Raw genomic sequence first — 10,604 nt, 5'->3', positions numbered from 1 at the left:
CCTGAATAGGCCAATAACCAGTAACGAGATTGAAGCAGTGATCAAAAACCTCTCAAAAAACAAGAGTCCTGGGCCTGATGGATTCCCTGGGGAATTCTACCAAACATTCAAAGAAGAAATAATACCTATTCTACTGAAGCTGTTTCAAAAAATAGAAACAGAAGGAAAACTTCCAAACTCATTCTATGAGGCCAGCATTATCCCCAAACCAGGCAAAGACCCCATCAAAAAGGAGAATTTCAGACCGATATCCCTGATGAATATGGATTCCAAAATCCTCAACAAAATCCTAGCTAATAGGATCCAACAATACATTAAAAGGATCATCCACCACGACCAAGTGGGATTTATCCCCGGGATGCAAGGGTGGTTCAACATTCGCAAATCAATCAATGTGACAGAACACATTAATAAGAGGAGAGAGAAGAACCATATGGTTCTCTCAATTGATGCAGAAAAAGCATTTGACAAAATACAACATCCTTTCCTGATTAAAACTCTTCAGAGTATAGGGATAGAGGAAACATTCCTCAAGTTCATAAAATCCATCTATGAAAAACCCATAGCGAATATCATCCTCAATGGGGAAAAGCTGAGAGCCTTTCCCTTAAGACCAGGAACATGTCAAGGATGCCCACTCTCGCCACTATTGTTCAACATAGTACTAGAAGTCCTAGCAACAGCAATCAGACAACAAAAAGAAAGAAAAGGTATTCAAATTGGCAAAGAAGAAGTCAAACTCTCTCTTTTCACAGATGACATGATACTTTATGTGGAAAACCCAAAAGACTCCACCCCCAAATTACTAGAACTCATCCAGCAATTCAGTAATATGGCAGGATACAAAACCAATGCACAGAAATCAGCTGCTTTCTTATACACTAACAACGCAACTGTAGGAAGAGAAATTAGAGAAACGATTCCATTTACAATAGCACCAAAAACCATAAGATACCTTGGAATAAACCTAACCAAAGAGGTAAAGGATCTATACTCTAGGAACTACAAAACACTCATGAAAGAAATTGAAGAAGACACAAAAAGATGGAAAAATATTCCATGCTCATGGATCGGAAGAATAAACATTGTTAAAATGTCTATGCTACCCAGAGCAATCTATACCTTCAATGCCATCCTGATCAAAATTCCAATGACATTTTTCAAAGTGCTGGAACAAACAATCCCAAAATTTGTATGGAATCAGAAAAGACCCCGAATTGCTAAGGAAATGTTGAAAAAGAAAAACAAAGCTGGGGGTATCACGTTGCCCGATTTCAAGCTATATTACAAAGCTGTGATCACCAAGACAGCATGGTACTGGCACAAAAACAGACACATAGACCAATGGAACAGAATAAAGAACCCAGATATGGACCCTCAACTCTATGGTCAAATAATCTTTGACAAAGCAGGAAAAAACATGCAATGGAAAATAGACAGTCTCTTCAATAAATGGTGCTGGGAAAAATGGACAGCCACATGCAGAAGAATGAAACTCGACCATTCTCTAACACCATTCACAAAGATAAACTCAAAGTGGATGAATGACCTCAATGTGAGACAGGAATCCATCAAAATCCTAGAGGAGAATATAGGCAGTAACCTCTTTGACATCGGCCACAGCAACTTCTTTCAAGATACATCTCCAAAAGCTAGTGAAACAAAAGCAAAAATGAACTTTTGGGACTTCATCAAGATAAAAAGCTTCTGCACAGAAAAGGAAACAGTCAACAAAACAAAAAGGGAACCCACAGAATGGGAGAAGATATTTGCAAATGACACTACACATAAAGGGCTGGTATCCAAGATCTATAAAGAACTTCTCAAACTCAACACCCAAAAAACAAATAATCAAGTCAAAAAATGGGCAGAAGATATGAAAAAACACTTCTCTGAAGAAGACATACAAATGGCTAACAGACACATGAAAAAATGTTCATCATCATTAGCCATCAGGGAAATCCAAATCAAAACCACATTGAGATACCACCTTACACCAGTTAGAATGGCAAAAATGGACAGGGCAAGAAACAACAAATGTTGGAGAGGTTGTGGAGAAAGGGGAACCCTCTTACACTGTTGGTGGGAATGCAAGCTGGTACAGCCACTTTGGAAAACAGTGTGGAGGTGCCTCAAAAATTTAAAAATAGAGCTACCCTATGACCCAGCAATTGCACTACTATTTACCCCAAAGACACAGATGTAGTGAAAAGAAGGGCCATATGCACCCCTATGTTCATAGCAGCAATGTCCGCAATAGCCAAACTGTGGAAAGAGCCGAGATGCCCTTCAACAGATGAATGGATAAAGAAGATGTGGTCCATATATACAATGGAATATTACTCAGCCATCAGAAAAGATGAATACCCAACTTTTACATCAACATGGATGGGCCTGGAGGAGATTATGCTAAGTGAAATAAGTCAAGCAGAGAAAGTCAATTATCATATGGTTTCACTTATTTGTGGAACATAAGGAATAGCATGGAGGACATTAGGAGAAGGAAGGGAAAAATGGGGGGGGGGAATTGGAGGGAGAAATGAACCATGAGAGACTATGGACTCTGAGAAACAGGGTTTTAGAGGGGAGGAGGGAGGGGGGATTGGTTAGCCCGGTGATGGGTATTAAGGAGGGCACGTACCGCATGGAGCACTGGGTATTATACGAAAACAGTGGATCGTGGATCACCACATCAAAAACCAATGATGTATTATATGGTGACTAACATACCATAATAAAATTAAAAAAAAACATTCTATGTCATACATATGATTATAGATACTGAATTTATATTATGATGACAAATATTTAAAAGTTTCTCTTGATAGTACTACCTTATTAATTTTTCCCATTTTTAATTAAAAATCTGGATAACTAATGTTGATAACTGCCACTTAGGAAGCAAATAAAAATGATAAACACTCATCATTCCTGAAACAATTCTTTCTGGGACCATCAGGTCTTTTTCTAAGTACTGTTGTATTTAATTATGGGTCATTGTTAATCAGTCCAGAAGTGCTTCTTCAAGCTGATTGACTGTCAACAATAATTATATATTCTTAAAGAGGTAAGCATTCTCCTTTATTTTATGGCAGAATTTCAGTGGTGCATTTAAAATGTATAAGGTAGGGTAGAAAGGGCAGTATGTCTTTGCAGACGTATTCCTTCATCTGAAATCAGTAGAAATGAGAAATGGTTACCAAAATGAATCAGTTAATATCATAAAGAAATGATTTACTTGTTTATCTATCTATCTATCTATCTATCTATCTATCTATCTATCTATCTATCTATCTATCTATCTATCTATCTATCATCTATCATCTATTTGCATTCCTACTAAGTCCCAGACTCTCAGTTAGGTACCTTATATGCATAGATGGCATCTTCCCATCACCTCCAGGAAGTACGATTTTTATTTTTGTTTTACAGATCAGGAAATTGAGGCTCAGAGTTGGTAAATATGTTTCCCAGCTATGCAACTAGTAAAGGTGAAGCAGGGTTTTCAATCTAGATCTTTCTAATTCCAAAGCCTATGTTCTCTTTATTGCTCTTTATTGCTTTCTTTTATAGGAAAAACAGATACTAAGAAAGTAACTAATACTCTTCAGACAAATCAACAACTAGTGGGTCCTGGTCACCAGTTCCAGTGTGCGTGTGTGTGTGTGTTGGGGGGGGGGTGTCTCCTTCATACCAACAAGCAATTCTGGGACACCACCTGCTCAGTGCCCTGCAATTCAATTCAATTCTAACACTATCTACCTGGATATAGTCTCAGGTCCCAGAGGTTAAGGGCTCAGTCCTACAAGACCACCCACACCCTCCTCAATTCAAAAGTCAACTGCAAGTCCAGGTTGTCTTCTGGGCTTCTGACTGATTGGCTATAGACTGAAAGTTCCAATAACCCTCGCTGGGTTTAACTAATTACTTAGAGTGGCTCACAGAACTCACAGAAACATTTTATTTACTAGTTTACCTGTTTATTATGAAAGAGTATAACTCAGGAACAGACAGATGCAAGAGATGCATGGGGCGAAGTATGGAGAAAGGGCACGGAATTCCATACCCAGACCGAGTATAGGATATGCTGGAGACTTTGGTCTGGTCTGGCATTGAATGACTGTCAAGGCATACATAGTGCCAATGTGGCCTGTTAGGACCCACACCTGTTACTTAGACTTGATGTCTCACGTGTGAATGAGGTTCTCCTAGGTGCCACTGACAATGTGGCCATTCATTGTGCCAATATAGTAGATGCTGCTGGTGATGTCTACAGACGTGGGTGCAGTTGAGGGTTCAGATGTCCCAGATCTTGATTATTTGGTTAGGAGCCACTGTGCATGTAGCTCTCACCAGGGCCTGCACCCAGTGGTTGAGGCCCACGAGCTCCTTCTTTAACTTCAGCTCAGTGCCCATGATGTCCCAGACCTGGATGTCCTTCAGGGAGCTGTTAAAGAGCATGCTGTATGAGGAGACCAGTGTGTATACCAATTGTCTGGGCCTGGGTCATGTTCACCCTCTGCAGGTTCTGGATATTCCACTTGATGTACAGTCTTCTGAGCTACTGTCAAGCTTGTGCCCCTGAAGGCAGAGCATCAGCACAATGCTGTCATGATCCTCTCCAGCATCTTCTGACACTTACAGGTGATACAAGTGTCCCACATGTCACCCATGGAGTAGATGCAGAGACACCAGACAGGGCCCTTTGGCCCACGCAGTTTCCTTTGCACTTGAAGATCTGCTGAAAGTCATAGGATCCTAGGATGCCTGTGTTCAGCATGTATTGATGTAGGACATCTTGTCTTTCAACATGGACACATCCCTCCAGAACTCCATAAGGTCCTCTCTGAGCTCCCTGGTTTTAATCTAGAACATCAAACTTGAGTTTAGGCTCTTCTCCAGCTGGTCAATCTTCTCTGAGAGCTTGCCAAGCATGAGGTGCAGAAAACAATGTCCTGGTCTTTCTGGGTCAGCACCACATGTATTTTGTGGAAGCTGTCAGCCTTTTGATGCAGGAACTCCTTCAGGTCCATCTCAAACATATCCTGGTTTCCCATGAACAGGCACCTTAAAGTGGGGATACTTGATGTGCTTGTACTCCTTGACGGGTCCTCCAGGTTCATCTTGAGGAGGGGCTGGCTGCTAGGGTGGTTGGAGCCTGCAGTCACAGCAGCCCTTGGGGTCTGAGGCACTGAGCTTGATGGTGAAGGGGCCCCCACAGGGCATCTACCTCAAAGATGGACTTCCTGCCAGCCACCACTGGACAGCCGTGCCTGCAGTGAATGAAGAGCTCCCAGATTTACACTCCACTGCAATTTTGTTCACTACCACCGTCAGCTTGGTGTTGTTCATGGGACACTTCTCTGACTTTAAGATGCATCTTCAATAAAACATGGGCCTCCACGTGCTGATCACAGGGTCCTTGAAAATACTGTAGCAGAGCTGGCAACAGCTTCACTGAGGGCTGCTCAGCAAACCCTAGAGGCTCCAGCCCCTCCCTATATTCTGGCAGCAAGAATGTGGAGTGCAGAGACAGGCTGGACTCAGAGGGCAGGCAGCTGCCAGAGACAGCACAGTAGAGCTTAGATTCGGAGTGCAGGGTGAGGACATGCCTACTTCCTCATCCCGAGGGAAGTAGATGAGGGTGCTGGAGGAGGGGGGCACCCTGTGGTGCTGTTTGTGCATGCTGGTCCTATTGGCTTTTGCAATGGTAGTGACAGCTGAAAAGGCTGGCCCCAAAGTCTTTTCCATCCTGGTCCCTATGGTGAGATCTGGGGTGGATGGCTTCATAGGCTCCCCCAAGCAGTTGTAGCAGGTGCCTTTGCCCGACCTCACGCTCATGAGAGGTATCCTGGACATTTATGTAATGTCCCCTACCTGTGGCCACCAGGAAGTAGCAACACCACCCTCCAGCTTCATCGGGCCCCCTTGGCTGCCTCTCTAGAAAGGGACCTGCGTGCATTTTCAAAATAATTATTAGCCACATCTACTAAGAGAATCAACGAGGTAAGTTTGGTATCATCAAGTTATGTATATTCCCTTCTATATAAGGTCATGATAAATGTTGCACAATGTAAGAGCACAGGGACTTTCATCAGGGACTTGAATTTTATAGATACTAAACTCAGTTTAAATGACAGTATTGAAAGATCTTTGAGGTCTGAATTTCTCCAGTGCTCACTGCCTGAATACTGAGACACACAGCAAGAAAGAGTGAATAGTCAGCGGGGTCAAGGGCTGCAAAGAGAATGAAGAAGATGAGCACTGAGGAAACACTGTTGGATCTATAATAGGGAGGAATCCATGACCTTTGGGAGAGCATTTTCAGTAGTGTAGTGGAGAAGGGAGTTGGCTTGCAGTGCATTAGAGTAATTGGGTAGTAGAAAAGAGACAGTGAGTGAGACTTCTCTTTATATAGTGTAGCAGTGAAAGATGAGAGGGAATGAGTTTGACAAGCTAGCTGGGCCAAAGTACCTTTTTTTCCTAAAGAACTGTTTATTAGGCAGAGCAGGAGGCATGGGTGAGATGTGCATCTGTAGCAGAGTTCTGGGGTTGGAGAAATACAGAGAGAGAGAGATAGAGAAAGCGAGAGGGAGACAGAGAGAGACTAGCACAAGATTCCCATGAGCAGATGCTTTGTCTGTCTAATAAGCACTTATCCTTAAAGGAAGTTTCCAAAATTGCCTCATTTTTGTAGGACTCAAAAGCGTTTTAGAGCATGAAACACAGACATTTGCCCTGGAGGGGCTTGCCATTTAAAAGTGATACAGTGTACACAGAGACAATGAAATGAGGATATCAGTTAAGCACCTTTCAAAAGATGTTAGCCAATATACTCTAACCATAATAAAAAATATTGATGACTTTGTTTAATTTATTCACATATTATCCACATTAGGTAAGTATTTTTATTTTTGTACATAGGAAACTAAAGCTTACGCAGGCTACAGGCTAAGGAAGTTTTTTTTTAAGATTTTATTTATTTATTTGAGAGAGAGAGAGAGAGAGAGCATGAGTGGGGGAGGGGAAAGGGACAGGGAAGGGCAGAGGGAGAGGGAGAAGTAGACTCCCCGCTGAGCAGGGAGCCTGATGTAGGGCTCCATCCATCCCAGGACCCTGGGATCACGACCCGAGCTGAAGCCAGACGCTTAACTGACTGAGCCACCCAGGCGCCCCCAGGCTAAGGAAGTTCTTAATGTCTCATGGTTAATCAATGATTTAGTCCATACCTAGTAACTGCCATTAAAAATATTGAGTGAAGCTTGTGATTTCAAAACTCAAATGAGAATTCAACAATGTCTCTATCTTACTTTAGGTAAGATAATGTCTGCATCTTACTTACTTACTTCAAAATATTTTGACATAGGCACACATGTGTGCACATGTGTATGTGTGTGTGTGTGTGCATGTGTGCCTGTGTGACTCTGAGCTATTCTTTAGGTCTGACCAATTGCCTGGTTGTAATGCATACTCTAGGAGAAGGGAGGGGATAACCAACATTTAACAAAAGAGGGTAGAATCCAGGGATAGCTATTATAATCTTCAATAATCTAATTCCAATTAACACCAGATTTTAAAATATTAGCATAATGAAGGATAGAGATGGGTATTCATTGGTGAAATTAGTGGCTTGTTAATTAAATAATGTATGTTGGAAATAGGCATTCATTAGTGATATTAGTGATAGCTGAAGTCTGTGAATTGACTAAAATATTCTAGAAACACTCCCTGCCTTGCCATGAGTCTAGTAAGTCATCCTTCATTGTTAGAAAGAAGTTGGAAGCTTGATCCTCGACAGTTCAGTGTCCAGTCATCTGTTTGGAGGGTTCTGGTTGACTGCTAATCACCATAAGGCTCACTGAATTCTGCCTTTAGAATGTTCTCACATCTGTCCCCAAGAGATTTCACTGGGCTTATAGAACAGGCTATATGACCTATTTGAAGGTTGTTTATTATTATTATTATTTAATATTATATTTATTTCTTTGACAGAGAGAGAGAGGGAGAAAGCATGAGCCAGGGGGAGGCAGAAGCAGACTCCTTGCTGAGCAGGGGGCTCGATGCAGGGCTCAATCCCAGGACCATGGGATCATGACCTGAGCAGAAGGCAGACGCCCAACCAACTGAGCCACCTAGGCGCCCCTGAAGGTCTGCTTATTAATAAATGTTAATTTAATTATGGTCTATATGTATGAACAATTTTTGTCTGATTTTTTACTAAAACCTGGTAATAAGGTTGTATGGAAGTAGCAAACTCATCTACTCTCAATTCCTGGTGTTCACTGTTACCTACTAAAATTAACCTATTTGTGTTTAAACAAATTGGCTTAGGTTAGTTAGACATTTATTTCTGTGAATTTCCTCTATAAATTCCCTTCTCAACTTTTAGAAAAACTATTCTTCACCTTCTTAATATGTCTACCCTGATGACCTCATCCCCAGCCTCTACCTGTCTGCTCTCCAGTTTCACTGAGAATATAGATATAGTCAGATAGACAGTCCTTCTGTTCCCCTTATCTTCCATCATTAAATCCTCCAACCTGCCTGTATCTGCCCTTACTTTTTGCCTTTCTTCTATGACAAGGAAGAGAGTATAGCTTCACTTGTGAAAGGTGAGTCTTTCCACTTAAGCTTAGTATCCTGTCTTGCTTTGCTGCTTAAGGACTTCATTTCTGTGTTTACCCACTCTCTTTTGAACCAATTTCTCCCTTTCTGTTAGATTACTCACACTAGCATACAAAATGCTCTAGCACCTTCAACCTTAGACAAAAACAAACAAAACTTATCTTGATCCTTTTAAGCAATCATTCTATTTCTCTGTCCCTACACAGTAAAACTACTCAAATTGTCTTTACTTTCACTTCTTCACTTTTCATTCTTTTTAAGTTATGAAATAATTCAAACACAGAGAAAAGTGAGGGAATAATATAACACACACCTATGAACACACACAGCTACTGTCCAGCTTCATAAACTTTTAATGTTTTTCTATATTTGCTTTACCTTTTTAAGAGAACTGTTATAGATATAATTGAAGCCCTTCTGAAATGCATTCTCTCCCATCCCCAATGGTAACCATTAACCAGAATTTGGTGTTCGGCATGCCTGTACAAGTTTTTATATACTACTAAACAAATATATATCCACAACTGAGAGTTATACTTTATTCTGTACTGATGGATGTTGTTCCAATTTTCATCCCCACCAACAGTAAACAAGAGGTTCCAATTTCTCCATATTCATGACATTTGAATTGTCAGCCTTTTTAATTTTGTCGAACTGGCTAGTTTGAACTGTTATTTCATTATGATTTTAATTTGCATTTCCCTGACATCTAGTAAAATAGAGCATCTTTTCATATTTTTTATTGGCCATTGGTGTTTCCATTTTTAGAACTGCCTGTTCATCTTTTGCCCATTTGTCTTAACATCTTGAATGAACAGACCATCATTTCTCCACTGCTTTGTAATGCTACCTCTATCTTATACAATTTCCTGGATCCCTACATTGTTTCATTGGTTTGTTTGTATATTTCTGCACCCAAAATCACGAGATCCTACTGTAGCTTCATAAGAACTCACTCTCTGGTAGAGCATCTCCCCCAGTATGTTCTTCAAAATATTTGTAGACATTTTTACCTCTCTGGCCTTCATATGAACTTTGGGATTTTATGTCAAGATCATGAAACCCTGGGGAGATTTTCATTGGAATTTATTTAGATTTATCGACAAAATTGGGCAGAATTGAAATATTTGTATTGAGTCTTATCACCAAACATGGTATACATCTCACTTCTCTCAAGAGCACTCTTATCCGGCTTCCTTCTCCACCACTCCATTGATTCTCGTTTGGTTTTCAAGAACATGAACAACCTGCAACTTGCCAAATCTAATGGCCACTTCTCTGTCCTTTTCTTACTTGACTCTTTGGTGGCCTAAAGGCCTTTGCAGCAGCTCAGCCTCTCTGTAATCTCAGTTTAGAAGTCATCTCCTCAGGAAGTTCTTTCCTCACTATTCTACTTAAAAAGCCACACATGACTTATTTCATATCACTTTGTTTTGATTCTCCCCTATCTCTATTTAATATGGCCTCCAACCTCCTCATTTACATCATTTCCCCTTGCTAATTATGCTTTCTTTTATTCCTTAAACATGTCAAGCTATTTTTCACAAGGAGGTCTCATACTTCTTTTTCCCTCTTTCTAGAGCACTCTTCTCATAAAGATATTTGCTTGACTTTCTTTTTCTCATCATTTAAGTCTCTACTCAACTGTCACCTCCTAAGAGGAATTCCCTGATGACCCAGTCTGAAGTTATTCCCAATCATCATCATACCAATGCACTGTATTATCTTAAATGTCTGGCTCTGATTGAAAATTATCTTGTTTATTAATGTATTTGCTTGTTTATAGTTAATATCCCCCTAACCCCCTCCCCTCATATATGCTACATAAGAGCAGTAATGTTTATTTTATATATATTAATACCAGAACACCATCTGGCACCAATTTGGTGAACAAAATAAGCCACTCTATAGCCTAAGACATATAAAATTAACAATTATTTATGAAATTAAACAACATATCTATGAATTGACATTAAAAA

At 40.5% G+C, this 10,604-nt stretch overlaps 1 pseudogene; it reads right to left on the bottom strand.

The window, feature by feature from the left end:
* Positions 1-3,972: 3,972 nt before the first annotated feature.
* On the bottom strand, positions 3,973-5,772 carry LOC118531527 (E3 ubiquitin-protein ligase TRAF7 pseudogene; annotated as a pseudogene).
* Positions 5,773-10,604: the final 4,832 nt, after the last annotated feature.

The sequence above is a fragment of the Halichoerus grypus genome, chromosome 9 (assembly GCF_964656455.1).
Source record: "Halichoerus grypus chromosome 9, mHalGry1.hap1.1, whole genome shotgun sequence".
Classification (NCBI taxonomy): Eukaryota; Metazoa; Chordata; class Mammalia; order Carnivora; family Phocidae; genus Halichoerus; species Halichoerus grypus.
Note: the sequence above shows the minus strand (reverse complement) of the source record. Positions and strands in the feature narration are given on the sequence as shown.